Source organism: Elaeis guineensis, chromosome 8, assembly GCF_000442705.2.
Source record: "Elaeis guineensis isolate ETL-2024a chromosome 8, EG11, whole genome shotgun sequence".
Taxonomy (NCBI): Eukaryota; Viridiplantae; Streptophyta; class Magnoliopsida; order Arecales; family Arecaceae; genus Elaeis; species Elaeis guineensis.
This window is the reverse complement of record NC_026000.2, coordinates 137,170,380-137,188,337: the sequence shown is the minus strand read 5'-3', so window position 1 is coordinate 137,188,337 and position 17,958 is coordinate 137,170,380. Positions and strand designations below refer to the sequence as shown.

Genomic DNA, 17,958 nt, shown 5'->3' with positions numbered 1-17,958 from the left:
CTTTTAGAGGAGAAGAATGTCATGGCCTGGCCCGGCCCATGCAACAATCAGCCAAAGTCCAAAAAAAAAAAACAGAAAATCTTTGGGAGTCTTCTTCCTCCTCTCGCCGGCTCCCAATCGGAGTCAGAGACGAGCTTCCTCCGGCTCTATTTAAGGAGGAGATCCCTCCTCTCTTCCTTCCACCGAAGATTCTAAGCCCGGTCGGCGGCATTCGTCGGAAAAATCCCGCGGAAGACTGTCCCTGTGCCGTCCAATTTCTCATCGGAAAAGCTTCGCCGGCGTCGGAGGTAAGCCTCCTCCCCTTCCTCTCTTCTCCCCTTCTTTCCCGTGCCGATGTGCACGCTCGCCGGCAATCGAAGTTGTCGGATTTTATTACGGAAGAACCTTCCTTTTTGCTGTTTTTCCATCGTCGGTGGTCATCGCCGACCACCGATTTGATCTCCTCTTACCGCCGGATCACCTCTCCTTCAGTCGCCGACCATCCCCGCGCCGGCTGCGCCGCCGGCCGGCCAACCAATGAGGGGATCAAAGATTCCCTGTTTCGGTCAAAAACAAGCCCACGGGAAGAAGAAAAGAAAAAGAAGTAGAAGAAGGAAAAGAAAAAGAAAAAAAAAAAAAAGAAAAAGAAGGAAAAGAAAAAGAAAAAAAAAGAAAAAGAAGAAAAAGAAAAGAAAAAGGAAAAGGAAAAGGAAAAAAAAAAAAAAAGAAGAAAAATAAAATAATAATAATATAATAATATAATAAATAGAATTTTCTCTCCTCTCTCTTCCGTGAAGAAAAAGAAAAAAAAAGAAAGAAAAGAAGAAGAAAAAAAATAATAAAATAAATTTATAAATAATAAAATGTGAGAAAGAGAGTTTCTCTCTCTTCCCTCTCTCTTCAGCCTGAACTAGTTTTTTCTCTCTCTAAAATTGACTTTCTCTCTCTACTTTCTCTCTCTAAATCTTCTCTCTAATTATTTCTCTCTCCTAAGATTTTCTAGAATTTTGAGAAGAATGATGATGAATTTAAATGATCCTAGTGATGGATTTTTGATCTGTGATCGTCGGACGGTACACCGATATCCACTTTGATCAGATCAGGTATTTTTAAGATTTTAATTTCTATAATTTTATTAAATTGTCCACATGATAATCTTAGTATGATTTGATCTGATCGATCGATTTATTGAATCATATTGTCTGAAGAATTCAAGATCAGTTTTCTCTCTCTAGAATTTTCTCTCTCTAAAATATTCTCTCTCTTGATTGATTCTCTCTCTAAAAAGGTTAGTAATGAAGAAATTTCTTTTAATAGTCCTGATCTGATTCTAATGAAGAACCCTGACCCATGTTGTCAGACAGCGTACTGGCACCCACCTTGATCAGACCATGAATCTTTAGATTTGATCATCCATGATTTCGATCTAGCCATGATTTGATTGATCATGTTGATTTCACCAATCGAGATATTGGACCAATCATAATGTTGGATTGTGTCATCTGATCAATTCGAATTATACCTCGTTGATTTCTCTCTTCTCTAATTGTCTCTCTCTACTTGATTTTATGAAATCGATGAAGAAATCTCGGTCCTATCACTTCGAATCCGATTTGATCTGATAGTCAAACTTTGGATCATTTAGGTCCTAATTAGATTTTGATTAGATGAAATTAGATGATCGGATCCAATCTAAACCGTTGAAATTTGGTATTCGTATTCTTTCTAATTATTGAAATTGATTCTGTATAGGATTGTGGATGTTTGATCATGGGATATCGCAATATGATCTACGAACAAAATTTTTGAAAAAAAATTTATAGAATTATGTGGATTTATTGGAATGCGTTCGAGGTAAGTAATATATTTTTCTGACATGATTTGTGAAACGATGCATAAATTAGATGAATGGTATTTTGTTATGAAAATATCTTATTTGAAATGCTATGATGAAGCATGATTGAACATATTGATTTCATGATGCATTATATTAATTGATTTCGATACTACATGATTATATGTTTTATTATCAAAATTAGAATATGAAATATGATTTATAAAGAATTATGATATAAGAAACATGATGAATTGACAACCTGACTATGTAAAGGACCCTGCCAATGGAGGCATATACGTTGGCAATTGATTGTCCTGGGTTTATGTCGCCAGCGAGACCAGCGACATGTCGCCAGAGAGACCAGCGACAAACCGTCAGAGAGACCAGCGGTTCCAAAGGACATGGCTGCCAGATGATTCGCAGCCTACCGCAAGCAGATACGCGGTATTATGACCCTGCCACAGGAAAAATGTGGTCATAGCTCATGGTTGACGAAAAGAATTGAAGAACGAAAGAAATTGAAATCTCGAAAGAAACTTGAATTTTCGAAAAAGAAATGAATTTGGCATGAATTATATTGCATAATTGAAATTGATTTCGAATTGATGAAGTCTATATGCTGATTTTCTATAAATGATTATTTACTTAAATGCCTGATGAAATCTGTTGCGAAGTGATCATTGCTTACTGGGCTGTCTAGCTCATTACCTTCTATTTTACTGTTTTTACAGATGTTGAGGAATTAAGATGATACAAAATATGAATGGAAGAGTGATCAAAAGCAGAATCCTTATACTTTTATTTTAGGTTGAAAGTCTTATTGAATTTGGTGTAAGACCTATGAATCATTGTTGAATTTATTAAGATATTAAAGAAGAAATTTAGATCGTTATATTTTGGATTTAAATTATTGACTAATTATTCCGCTGTTGTTTTAGATAGTATGATAAGATGCCTTGCATGCTTATGGGAAGAGTTTTCTATGAGTATGCGGCGGTTGCCATGACCTTCGATTCAAAATCTCGGATCGAGGGCGTGACACCTCCACTATATTCTGTCACATAAGAGATCATCTAATCTGCAGTACTATTGGCCTCACAGTAAATATAATGGATATCAATGAAAGAGCAGCTCCTTATCCAATGCCATATGTCATGAAGGATTAGGTGTACCCCCACCATCTTCAATTGCTCCCACAACAAAGCAATCATCATGGCCAAGTCTCCCTTGATCACCAATTTCTCCACTAGTCTTAACCTATGAAGGTAATGCCTGAAGTCGGGACTACGAATCATGCAATTGGTTTTTATTGCAGCTGAATTCTAAGATCAGACTAAGGTCGGTGGGCCGAAGGGAACTAAGGTTGATGAACTTATTGAGGTTTCAGAGTTAGAATGCTGAACCTGCAAAGAAATCATTTTACCGAAGTTCTTCCAATAAAGTCGGGACCTTCGATGTTCAAGTCAGTCGAGAATCAGAGAATAGCTAAACAGAAAATGGAGAGTAGAAAAATAGGTGTAAGAGTACTCTCGAGAGGCTTATGTGAGGGTCCCCTACCTTCTTCTATTTATAGAAGGAGATCGATGTCCATTTTCGTGATGACCGACGGTTGTTTTCACAATGATTGTGTACGTATTAATTATGCACCATGGTTAACATATGGTTGGAAGAAATTGTAATAATAACCACATCGTCCAACGATTTTAGGCATCTTATCTGTATGATAACAACCGACAAATAATCTTGAGCACAACTGTTGCCAGGTATTACGGGCCGACACAATCACAATTTCAAGTCATCCATGGCCAAGGTGGTGAGGCGGATCATGCTGAGATGGATCCTTGTAAGTACTCGTGCAAGCATGTCTTTAGACTCATATTGATTGTGCTGGAAAGATCTTAGATAATATAGAGCCAAGGAATCGAAATAATACCTTCCGACTAGTCTATTTGGGTGTGGTCCTGCATTGTTACAAATAGTATCAGAGTCGATCCAATCCATAGGTTATGTGAATTAAGGGATACTGCAGTATCGCTTCATTGAAACTGATACGGACCGATCGTGGTGTTTATGAATGGATGCATAGATTTGGAACTTTAGTTTGATAAGGATGTTAAAGTTTAAATGGAGGGAGTATATAAGGATCCATATGAGCATATATTTAGCCCCATATCAATTATTCGCTGAAAAAATTTTTGGTACTTATACAGACTAAAAAATTCAAATAATATCTTAAAGCTAATTTTTTTGGATGAGGCCTTGGGTCGTTACAATACTCCTCGGTAAAAACCGAGGTCAACCAAGACATCCTCTATATTAGTTCCTAATAGATCCTTGCTGATTTAGCCTCATCTTCTTTTGGCAAATTTCAACCAAATCGGAGCATCTCCCTTGTGTCTATCTTCAAAAGATTCCACATAAATGAACAATCAACTGGTGCTGGTTTGTCGATCACATGGTTTAGCTACATGGAATTTTACCTGGATCTAGGCATTGGTCTCTGCCTGTTGAACGAGGTGCCTACCTGTTATTAGGTCCTGACTGCTAGAAATACTGATTCTGGTGGACTTCGCTGGTCACAGTTCACAAATATGATCTATATGAGATCAACTCTGGTTAGTCCTTGTGCACACCGTATGTAGTCTTAACAGAAATCAGTTCTGTGGATTCCCATGAACATAGCAGTACTGCTCGACATGTTATATGCTAGAACACTACGCGACTTGTTTGACTTCAATATCCATTTAGTCATTGAGGACATGTTTCTTTTAATTATTATAACATTATTTTTCAGTTAATTTAGTTTAAGGAATGCAAGTGCTCCTGAATTATGTCTATCAGGGTGGATGTATATAAGTTGAGAGATGGCGAGCATACATCTGAAAATCTACTTTTTTTCACTAACAATCATACTTCAGTACAACATGACTTGTTCTAGTTTCTTCCACCCTCAGCCATTACTGGTGGTTCTTGGCATTTAGTATCTAACCAATTTCGTATCAGAGAAACTTATAATTCACCATGATGTGAAGTCACCAATCATTCTGCTGACAAAAATCTACAAGTTATCTGACTTTGGATTTGCAACAACTGGTCCAATGGAAGCAGGTTAGACTCGTGTCAAGACCAAAGTGAAGGGAGCAGCTGGATATGTATGTTGAACAAGAATACATTAGGAGTTAGGACCCATCAGCTCACAACCAAGAGTGCTGTTGTGAAGAATGCTCTCCAAAGTAGGGCACTACTCCACATGTAAAGCCAAATATTGAAATCACGAAGACTGTGTGAAAAATGCTCTTCAGGTAAAGAATGAAATTTAGTTATGCTCAAAGATAAAAAATGAAATACTTCTATGCAACTACTGATGCATATTTCAATGTGGATAAACTGAACTGTTGAAAAATGTGGGTTTTTCTTTAGTTTTAATCACTGCTATCAGCAAACCTAAACAAAATTTCTGCCCATGTTTTGAAAAAATATTAGGTGTCTAACACATGCATAAATACTATTTACCTATGACAGATCGGTACTTAAGATTGCATTCACTAATATCTAATTCTGAGAAGAACAATTAGTCACTGGCTCATCATGGAAAATCTACTTACTGATTCCCTCTTTAGAACATAATGACAACCCCAAGACAAATAAAGAACAGAAGAAGAAGGCATATATCTGGAAGTGAGCTGATGTAATACCATGAAGATACTGACTCAAGGACAAACAGAACACCACCAACCGGCACACGTAAAGCAGCAGCAATCCCAGCACCAGCCCCACAAGTTATCAGATCCCACCGAACTCTGTCATTCTTGAAATCTCGCAGCCATTTACATGTCAACTGGTATTTACAGGACCCTCCCTGCCCAAGTATAGATGCTATGCATGTCCTTGTATGCACCATGGAGCTTAACTTGCCCACATGGAGAGATGATGACACTGCACCAATGCTACCTATTGCGGTCAAGGGTCAAGGGTCAAGGGGTCGGATGGCTCAAATGGCTGGATTGACTCTACGTCTGCAAATGTGAGGTATTGTCCGCTTTGCCTCTGACCATCTTTGGGCTTCAGTGAGCATATGGCCATTTGGAGTCTCGTGATTTTGTCCTTTAAAAGGTACCTCACATGGGAGAGAAGGTTTAAATCCATATAAGCCATACTCCTTTTGACTCATAATTGATGTGGACTAAAAATGCCCTTTCTACCTCTACCACAATATAACCACAACACTATCCACTACCTGTGGATGCCAGAATTCAAATAAAATATTTTGCTCACTTAAAGTGTAAAGTTCTCTCTAATTCACTGTTTGTGGCAAGCATGCAACATATATCCTCTTTAATGAATTAACGTTTGTCTCAGAAAACGCCTACATTTAGACTTCTTGTTGCAATTATTGATGGAAATGAACAGTTCAGGTACAGCGATTCCGTAAACTCCTGCTGTCTTGAAACATTGTCTCCGCCTTTTGTTTGTTTCGAAAGTTAGGTGAATAAAGCCACGTAATGATAAAGAATCAAAGCATTCATCCACAAAAGCATAAAAGAAACAGAGTGATGAAAATGACCAAGCACAACAATGAAAGCTTACAAATATTTAACGACAGAGTTCACAAAAGCCAACAAAGTTTTTGCCACTGACTCAAATCAAGGCTTTTAAACCTCAAAGATAGAAAAGCTCCAAGAGAATTCAATCATGGTTTGTTATGAAAATTTGTTCGTTTGATTAAGCCAATTAAGAAAAGAAAACGACCCCTCAAAAGGAAGAACAAAAAGCAATTCAGAGATCCAAAAATGTCACCTTTACAACCAGAGTTCTCAGCGAGAATATATCCGGTGCATCGACGCCATTCAAATAGTTCTCCACTTCCGGTATGCCCGATCCGGCGGCCGCCGGCGCAATGCAAGCCGTCAGGACCGGCGCGACAATCGTGAGCACGACATTCGACGCAGCAAACACTCCAAACGCCCACGCATACCTAAGAAACCCAGGTCACCAATCAAGGGAAAATCCAATTTTTATGATTAAAAACAAAGAAAAATCCGATTTTTACAATCCAAAACGAAGAAAGACACGATTTTGATCGATCTACGAGGTCTTGGGGATAGGGGAAGGCGATGATTGCCTACTTCTTGGCAAGCATCAAGTTGGAGGTGACGACGAACCGGACGCCGGCGATATCCTCGACGGCGAGGTTGTTGAAGAAGACAACGGTGCCGGCGAGGGCGCCGATGAGGAAGCAGGGGAACCACGTAGCGGATGATGTGGGCGCGGTCGCGGCTCCGCCAGTCCTGCTTGAAGAAGTCATTCTCGAACAGCTCGTAGTCGAGGCTCTCGATCGGACACACATGGGAGCGGACGATGGCCACCTGGGAGGTGGCGTTCGACCCCGACCGCAGGAGGTTGACGTGGTGATGCTTGTCGAGCAGCGCCTACTCTTCCTCCACCAAAGCCGACGACGCCGCCGCCGTCGCCAGACTCCTTGGATCTGAGTTGTTCTTCGTTTTCTCTTCTCTCTTCCCTTGGTTTTTTTAAAGGAGGCTTCGTCTAATCGTCCCCGAGCGGGTACCCGGAGTACTGGGAGAGTGGAGAAGTAGGACGGGAGAACGCAGCGGACCCGGGACAAGTACTGGGATTAGGGTACCGATTAGGATACGGACGAGTGAGTCTCTAGCAGACAGCACAGTACGCAGAGAATCCCTTCCGATCATCTGAGTTATTAAATTATTTAAATATTAAATAATAAAAATAAATATTTTTATATTTTAAATTATTTAATTTTTTATCGTTTAATATTTATGTTTCACCTAAAAATAACTTTCATAAATGATCAAATTATGCCTACAGATATAAATAACATAAAATAATACTGAGATATTAAAAAATAATACTATCTTATTATAATGTAATACTATCTTATTATAAAACAGTACTATCTTATTATGATATAAAGATATTACAACATAATATTTTTTTATTATAATACAGTAATATCTTATTATAAAATAATACTATCTTATTGTAATATAATATTATTATAAAATAGTACTATCTTATTATAAAACAGTACTACCGTATTATAAAACAACACTACGATATTTAAAAATAATATTATTTTATTATAAATCAATACTACGTTACGTATTATAAAACAATATCAAGATATTAAAAAATAGTACTATCTTATTATAAATCAGTATCGTATTATTGTAAAATAATTCTGTCATATTGTATAACCATATAAGGGTATAAGGATATAACGATCATTTCAACTAGAAATGGAGAGTTGCTTTTAATTTATGTCTGAAATGAAGAGCTATTTTTAATTTAAACTCAAGTGAAGAGCTGCTTTTAATTTGAAATATAAAATAAAAATTTTTATCTAATTTATCATTTAATGTATAGATAAGGGATGTTTAAATCTTGATGCGTTAAAACTATAGGAATAATATATCATATTTAATAGTTGGAACCATACTTAAGGCTTTTATCATTTAATGAAGTTCTCATTGTATTCAAGCAAAGATCTTTAATATATATATAGAGAGAGAGAGACTTGATCATATTAGAGTGAATCTTTATTTAAATTCAGTTAAATTGAAAATACTATATTGATGATCTGATATAATTTATTATATTTAAACTATTCATATAGTAAAAATTATATAACTTGAGAATCTCTGTCCTATTTTGATCACTTGATAAATAAGTTAGAGATTTTTAAATTATCATTTTTTTTATATAAATAATTTAAAAATAATAGATTACATCTACGTGCTCAAACCGTTGATGTAAGACCTCTATTGTTTGATATAAATTTGAATGTAACTTGAATGCAGCTAAATCTAGCTCATTATATTAAATATATGAATAAGAGATTCTTTACCAAAAAATATATTAATAAGAGACTATAAAATATATATTTGGTAGGCATTCTATTTTCGTTGTGGATGTCATTGAGAAAATTAAAAATGAAGATGGAGAAGAGGATCGAGAATCTAGATTACATATAAATTTTTTGTTCATATTTTTTACATATAAATTTTTTATTCATATTTTTTTTTTTCACGATTGTCTTCATTGGTGGTTCTTATTTTTATTTTTGTTTCATTTGATGATTGTTTGAATCTATGTATCTAAAAATTAGGGATGTCAATAGATTTCCTATCTGATGGATTCCCCCCATATCCGACAGATAGCGTCGGATTTTTTTTGTTAAAAAACTCACCACGGATCGGTTTAGGATCTTGATTTTGAAAATCCGTAGCGAATAAGATTGAATTGTGGATGTACCCCTAAACTTTATCCTACCTGATCCATTATGTATATGTATATACTAACATACCTTCCTCCATAATAGCATATTTACAAATATATCTACATATATATGCTAAATCTATCAGAGACTTAGGATCTTTTTTGCTATAGTATGTATCTGTCTGTATTATACAGATTAATGGTTGAAACAGATTTTAAAACTTGTTTGATTTAAAATAGATGTGAAACTTGATAAATTTGAAATATATTTGATTTGATGGTGTTTGTATTGTGTATTTATTTTGATGGGTTATGGGTAAGGTATAGTACTACCCACCATCAGTATGGATAGGGTAAGAATTTAAAATCCCTATCCGTCATGGTGGGTAGGGTCGGATGATGGGTAAGAGGGGTAGGGGGATGGGTAGGATATGGATTTAGCAAAATCCATATCCTATCCCATCCATTGACATCCCCACTGGAATTAAATATTGCATCTCTGTGATTGGAAATAGGCTCAGGCTAGTCCAAGACTCTTTGAACCAGTTAGATTCAGGTTGGACCTTGTGCCAAGCCCAAGATTATCTGGATCAGGGTTAAGCCCACAAATAGGACAACATAAATTTTTGACTGGGCTTGGGCTGATACTCGGCCTAGCCTGGGCCAAGCTCGAAATCCAAGCCCGATTTTAATTGGCTGTTTACATCCTCTGGTATTTAAAGTGGAACAGCAGTAAATGAGTGGTAGTCCATGATGATTCCCAGCATGATGCACAATCCCCGAAGTCAGGACAGAGTAGAATTAGAGGACAAGATATCTGAAGAACATCACATAGGAAATTTCAAAAGAAAATAACAGTGAAACCTGATATGAATTGACACAAGTGGATATGATAAAAGAATCTCCCATTGAAGGTTGCAAGAAGCCAGATGATGCATGGTTTGGAAATTAATTTATCATAGAAAATTTGACCCTAAGAGGCCCGCTCTTACTAAATTAATCATAAACAACTTAGAGCCTGCAAGCTATGCAAATGCCATTAACAAAAGGAGAAGCGTCTCTTCAGCACTAAAGTCCAATGTTGCACCATTAGAAACCTCTTCAATTAATATTTCTTCTAGTGAAAAAGTTTAAGCTACGAGCATGACTGATAGAGAAGATTCAGACAAATTAACTACAAGCAAAGCCTGTTTGGAAAAGCTGGGCACCAAGTAAATAATGCTAGCTATTGCTCGGAAGCTCAAAATCCTGCAATAGAGTCAAGCCAACAGCTAGATCCACTTATCATCATGGAGGAAGCTTCTACTGCAGTTCTTTCAGAAGGAAGAATAGCAAAGAGCAAGTTGCTGATGAAAGTAAGAAAGGGGGTCATGGTAAGGGAAACGACAACACCCAAAAATCAAAGAAGACTTGCACACCTGCAAGACAAATTCTACAAACTTCATTATTAAGTAAGTTGGAGTTGGTTAATTTGGACCCCTCAATGGAAGCTTGGTCTATTAAAAAACCAATAAAACTAAGGGCAGAGTGAATAATAGACATTGTGACAGTGGAACCTATGATCCTAGAGTATGGCTGAAAACACAAAAAAGAAAGTATTTAACAAAAAAGGATACAAAAGGATTTACAGTAGATCAAAGAAAAAGAGAAGAAAACAGCATACAACAATGTAGTAAATGGTTTGTAACCTCAGTGGCAATTTGCATCTCAGCTGAAATGTGAAGATGAAAGAAAGGCATGTTAGAGAACACAATGAGACCTCTTGTTACCTGTTGTGCTAGATATAAACACTTTTTGCTATGACAATCTCTAAGACTCTCTGAGAGTTTCTTTGTAAAAAGGAGCCTGTCAGTAGCAGCCTTCACGTCATACAGCAATCTCTTCAAATAGCTTGGAAAATCCTGGATAATATATAATTGGCAAGAGAAGAGAATTGTAAAAAATTTATTTAAAAATATTTTTTCATGGATCTTATGCAGAAGATTAGAATACAAAAAAAATCTTCGAAGAAATCAAAAATAGAATCTAATCAATAAATCATACCTTAAAATCCTTGAATGGTTATTAACGATCGTTGTACTAGTATCCTGTAGTAGAAAATATCAACAATTGCAGGATAGATCTTTCTCTTCGTTTCTATCGTATGCCCATCTTCTTAATAGGATAGGTCCACCCTAGGAATGTAGAGATCTTGATGCCCTAGCGTTTCTCTATAAGTGGATATATATAGAAGTGGAGTAGAGACCTAGCTTAATTAGTAATGTTAATGGGTCTACCCATTATAGAGCCCATTAGATGAGTCAGACCTATATCAATATCTGCTACATCACACGACTAAGACAATAGAACCCAAAATAATATGATCACCGATAATCATGAGCTCTTTAACCATTCATTCAGACAATAATTTAGCCTATATTTTCATAATAAATCAGAATGAGAAATCGGTTTATAATCAATAGAAGCCCATCTTATGAGAATTTTCAACATTCTTCTACTTGGGCAACATTGATTAAGACCCCCTTTTTTATTATTCAAGAAACTATATTTATTATATATAGTTTAAAAATAATTTTTGTGCTAAGTGCACCTGATCATGTAGCTACATGTATAAATATCCTGAATAAATAATATCTTTAGTCAAAAATCGATCCGCTAAAAGTATTAACATTGAATCACAGCAGTCTTTATACCATTTATTGATATTAGATTTCTCTATGGTAACAAATATTAGTAATCTTATTGATATAGATTCCAGTAATATAGTGCATGTAGTGTAAACTTTGTACCTATATGATCAAAACATACAAAACTCATCATCAATCCACTTTATGGTTTCAAATGAAATATCTTTATGCTTTCTAATGGAAGTTACAATAATTTTAAGCTTATGCCATAATTTTATCATATGTCTCAAGATGAGTCCTTTATGTCTCAAGGTGAATCATGATATCAATAATATCAATTATAATATAAGTAATATTTTCATGCTTAAGTTACATCTTTATGCTTAAGATTTTGATTTAAATAATATCTTTATGCTTAAATTATATTTTTATAATTAAGACTTTCATTTAAACAGGATTTACAATCAACCATATATGCACTAATGTAAATGCAATATTTCATATGAAAATAATGAAAAATAAAAATTTTGTGACATTCATATGATGTTCATCAAAAAGAATGCTCTAATTAACCAAGCATATCTAAAGATTTTAATAAATCCATATTTTTTATATGTTTATTAAATATGGTGAATCTAAGTCCTTTGATCAATGGGTCAGTCAATATTGTATCAATCTCTATGTATTCAATTACAATGTCTCTATTTTAATCAAATCTCTGTCTACCAAAAATTTTATCTTTATATTGATAGAGGCACTGGATATTTTTATTGTTTCTTAAAAAGAACATACCTGCATTGTTATCACAATAAATCTAAAATAGTTTTGAGATGAAATCAACAATCATAAGCCTTATAATAAAATCTCTTAAGCAAATTGTATGAGTTACAGCTCCTAACATATCACAAACTCTGTCAGCATAGCACAAGATGCCACAAGAGTCTGTTTTTGAATCTTTTTTTAAAAAAATAGCTCCTCTAGCTATTATCAAATTATAATAAAATTGGATTTCTTATTATTCATATAACCAGCAATATTTAGAACCACAATATCCAATCATCTCAAGATGTACAGACTATCTAAAGTCAGCATACATTTAGTTATGGTTTTCTATAAATATCTTTCTAACTTTTTAGCTATGTTCCAAATGCTCCATGTTCAGATTTGTTATGTATATCCATAAAATACACTCACATATACGCTATATCTTCGATCTGGGGCAAATCTTTGTATATATGAAACTACACACAGTAGTTGAATAAGGCACATTATTTATGGATTCTTTTCTACATTATTCCTAGGACACAGGCTTCTTCTGAATTTATTTTCCTTGACCACATGTACGTCTTTAGGTTTATAATTATGTATATCAAATCCATTCAGTATACAATCAATATGAGCTCTCTGGGATAGCCCTAACATATCATAGACTATTCCTATAAATCTTAAAGCTAAGTATAAATAAATCTTCTCTAAGATCCTTCATATCAAAGATCTTATAGTAAAGTTTGGTCTCATGTGACAATAGAGTCACTACTAGCAAATAAAACAACATCATAAATAAGACAAAGAAGAGAAATTTCTCCTACTGACCTTAAGATGCATATATTGATCCATTTTATTATCTATAGATCTCAAAGAATTAATAATGTCATTAAATTTAAGATATCATTTCCTCGACGACTACTGAAGAACATAAATATACCCCTTAGGTCTGTATACCATATATTCTTTTCAACTCTCAATAAAATCTTATAGTTGATCTATATAAAATTCTTTCTATGAAGCTTTATGTCAAAAATGGGTTATCAGTGCTATGATTATACTTAAAGAATCCTTACAAGAGATCTAAAAAAAAAAAAAATTATAATTTGTGCCCCTTTCTATGTATCCTTTTGCAATCAATCTTACTCTTGAAGTATTAAATATTATCTTTAGAGTTTTTTTAAAATTTTAAATGCCCACTTATACCATATAGGCTCAGACTCATCATTCCATTAAATCCTACACTTTATCTTCAACCATAGGTTGCATCGCATCATATATAACTTCAAACTATTTAACTAATCAAAAACATGCAATAGTCTAATCATATAAGACTGAATTAACCATATGGCTAATGCCATAGCTATTCTCATCTAAATAAATAAAATAGTCATTAGGAATGATAAGTTTTTTTTTTCTTTTATGTAATTTCTTTACTAGTACTTCATTAACTAGCTATTCTGATGCTATAATCAATTTATATTTAATGTTGCTCTCCCATTATCTTTCCAGAATGAAATATGATATTCCCTTGGGCAATTGGAATAATAATAATGATATTTTTTTATGTCATATCTTCACTAAGAGAGTATCTGTAATAATCCATATAAGACTTCAGAAATCTAACATGATTAGACTCAACAATCTTTATACCTCTATTAGGACAGTAGAATCTATATCCTTTAATTATTTGGATAGTCAATTAAATAATAAGAAATAATTCTAGTCCCAACTTTCATTATCGGATTATATAGTTTAACCTTTATAGGATAGCTCCAGACTAGTACTAGACTTCCTACTAACCGACAGCTCAAAAGGTGTCTTGTAAACTATCTTATTAATTAAGAAGTCTATTCAAAATATAGATGGTGGTCTTTAGGGCCTCAAACTAGAGATATCATGATAAATTGCATCCATTCATCATGCTTCTAATCATATTTTTTTATTTATGAGTGTAATTATATTTTTCAGTCACACCATTTTGCTCAAAAATTTTAAGAATAGTGTATTGAGCAATTATCCTATATATTTAGCAAGTGATCCCATTTATTACCCAAATTTACCAGATTGACCATAATATTCATCTCCATGATTTGATCTCAAATTATTAAGCTTAGATGTAATACTCTTTAGTTTTATAATGTAAGTCCTAACACCATCATATATATCATCATACCTCATATTGGTTAATTTATCCATTAGCTATCTAGTCTTTATTTTACCGAATTCTACATACCTCTTGCTAGGTTAAAGAATTACTTATAGTCACAATTCTTAAGTATAACATTCAAAATGATATCAGAAATGGATTTTCATGATTCTCAGGCTAGCTAAGATGATTCACTCTTTACCATTTTTTGAAGGCAGTTTGTATTCTGTAGTACTCTCATTAATGACCTGAGATGGAGGATAATCACTCAATGTAATATCCAAATTCCATCAAATACAGTGCTAGCTCAATTTCATATTTTCATATTTTATAGTTTATTTTAATCAGAGTCTTAATAGGAGCATTAATATTACTCAATGCAGGGTGCTAACTACTAAACAATCTTTATGCAGTTAATCAATAAATAAATATGAGAAATATATATATTTAAAAAATTTTATAAATATTATTTCAATCAGAGCTTTTGGTGCAATATCACAAACTCACTACAAGAAAAGAATATTTTTACAACAGAATTATTTATGATAAAAATTATTTTCACCGACAATAATAGTATTTATGATGAAAAATTAACTTCATTGTCAATAATAAAATATTTATGATGAAAACTATTTTTCATCATAAATACTTTTCTATCAGTAATGAAAAAAAAATTCATCATAAATATACATTATTTACGATGAATATTTTTATCATAAATAATACATCATTTATTTTAAGTTTAAGTTTTTAAATATTTATGATAAAAATATTTTCATCCTAAATAATTTAAGTATTTATGATAAAAAATATTTTTTCATCGACAATAAACTTATTCCCAATAAAAATATTTCATCATCAATATTTGAAAAAATAAGAAATTTAAAAAATTTAAAAATTATAGATTATTTATAATAAAAATATTATATCATAAATAATTTGATATTTACGATGAAAAGTTCTTTCCATCATAAATACTTGATTATTTATGATAAAAATTTTATCATCAATATTTTTAAAAAAATAAAAATTTAAAAATTATAAATTATTTGTAATAAAAATATTACATCATAAATAATCAAGTATTTATGATGAAAAGTAATTTTTATAATAAATATTTGATTATTTATGATAAAATTATTTTCATCACCAATATTTTAAAAAAATAAAAAATTTAAAAATTATCGATTATTTATGATAAAAATATTTTATTATAAATAATTGAGTATTTATGATGAAAATTATTTTTCATCATAAATACTTGATTATTTATGATGAAAAATTTTTATCATCAATATTTCAAAAAAATTAAAAAAATTTAAAAATTATGGATTATTTGTGATAAAAATATTTTTCCATAAATAATCAAGTATTTATGATAAAAATAATTTTTATTATAAATATATGATTATTTATGATAAAATTATTTTCATCATCAATATTTTAAAAATAATAAAAAATTTAAAAATTATAGATTATTTATGATAAAAATATTTATCATAAATACTCAATTATTTATGATAAAAAATAATTTCTATCATAATAGTTAAAAATATTAAAAATTTTAAAAAATATCAAAAATTACTCACTATTTATGATAAAAATTTTTCATCATAAATAACCATTATTTAAGATAAAACCTTTATTTTCATCATAAATCCTCGATTATTTACAATGAATACATTTTCATCACTAATAATTAAAAAAATTAAAAATTAAAAAAAAATTAAAAGTTGATAATTATTTGTGATGAAATTTTTTTGTCATAAATAAGCAATTTTTATGATAAAAATAAAATTTTTATCATAAATAATAATTATTTTTGATGAAAAATTTACATCATCAATAGTTAAAAAAATTAAAAAAATTAAAAATTGATTATTATTTATGAATTAGAATGAATAAATTTTTTTGAATGAAATGAGCTATACGTTGCGATGTAAAATTCATCTGTTCATCATTGTTACTGTTACTAGTGATATCAATGAATCTTTCTGATGGAGTGTTTGCCTTAAGCTGCATGAAAAGAACTTTTTTTTATACAGAAATCATATATAGTTAAGCAACGTATTCTAGCATGACTTTCATGATTTTAAAAGGTATCGTGCTTTCTGCATCGATCGATGCTCAAATATATCTCTATAGGAGTTCTAATCATGAGAAGACATACAATACAAGTACTAATCTTTCTAACAATACAAAATATAAATATAAACTTGTGCTTTATAACATAACTTGCACTACTCGCAGATCTATTTTGATTCTGATTAATTGCTAGATCTTTGATACTCACATAATTCTACGATATTCTCGTACTCCGACTTTTGAAATGAAGACTCCAAGAAGAAGACGAGCTCCTTGGAGATCGAAGACCTCAAAGCTATCAATCTCCTATAGTATCCATTCCATTATGAAAGTCGAAGAGCAGTTCTTATAACAATTATTAACGACGTAAATTAAATTTTTCATCAAAATTATATTTTTTATGTACGTAATTTTTTTGAAAAAATTTTTTTTTGAAGAAAATATAAAAAATTAACTATTTATATAAATTTTTTTATTAATAAAAAATTAATTTTTTTGATGAAATTATTTTGAAAAATTTTTTAAATAAAAAATTTTTAGATTAAAAAAATTAATTTTATTTTTCATTTGAATATTTTTTTAATATCATTTTTTGTTGTTAAATTTTTTGAATGGAAATCTTTCTTAGTGAGAAAATTTTAAAATTATTTTTTATGAAATTATTATTAGAAATATATTTAATTATTAGTGACATAAAATAAATTTTCATCATAAATAATCTTTAAATTTTTTTAGAGAAAATTTTTTTTTAATAGAATTTTTTTTTGATGAAAATTATAGGTGATGAAAATTAAATTTACATTGCTAATAAATTTATTAACCATTAAATTTTTTGTTTTTATTACCAATAATTTCTTTTATAAAATTTTTTTAGAGGAAAAATTTTTTTAGTGAGAAATTTTTTTTTGACAAAAATTATTGATGACAAAAATAAAATTTCCATTGCTAATAAATTTATTAACGATGAAATATTTTTATCATCAATAATTTTTTTAGGTAAAATTTTTTTAGAGAAAATTTTTTTAGTAAATTCTTTTTATAAAAATTATTGGCAATGAATATCAAAATTTTGTTGCTAATAAATTTATTAATGATGAAATTTTTTTCATCATCAATAATTTTTTTTAGATAATTTTTTTTAGAGAAAAAATATTTTTAGTGAAAATTTTTTTTGACGAGAATTATTGACGACGAAAATTAAATTTTTGTTGCTAATAAACTTATTAATGATGAAATTTTTTTCGTTGCCAATAATTTTTTTT

At 31.5% G+C, this 17,958-nt stretch overlaps 1 pseudogene; it reads right to left on the bottom strand.

The window, feature by feature from the left end:
• Nucleotides 1–5,030: 5,030 nt before the first annotated feature.
• LOC105049486 (putative chloride channel-like protein CLC-g) lies at nt 5,031–12,495 on the bottom strand (annotated as a pseudogene).
• Nucleotides 12,496–17,958: the final 5,463 nt, after the last annotated feature.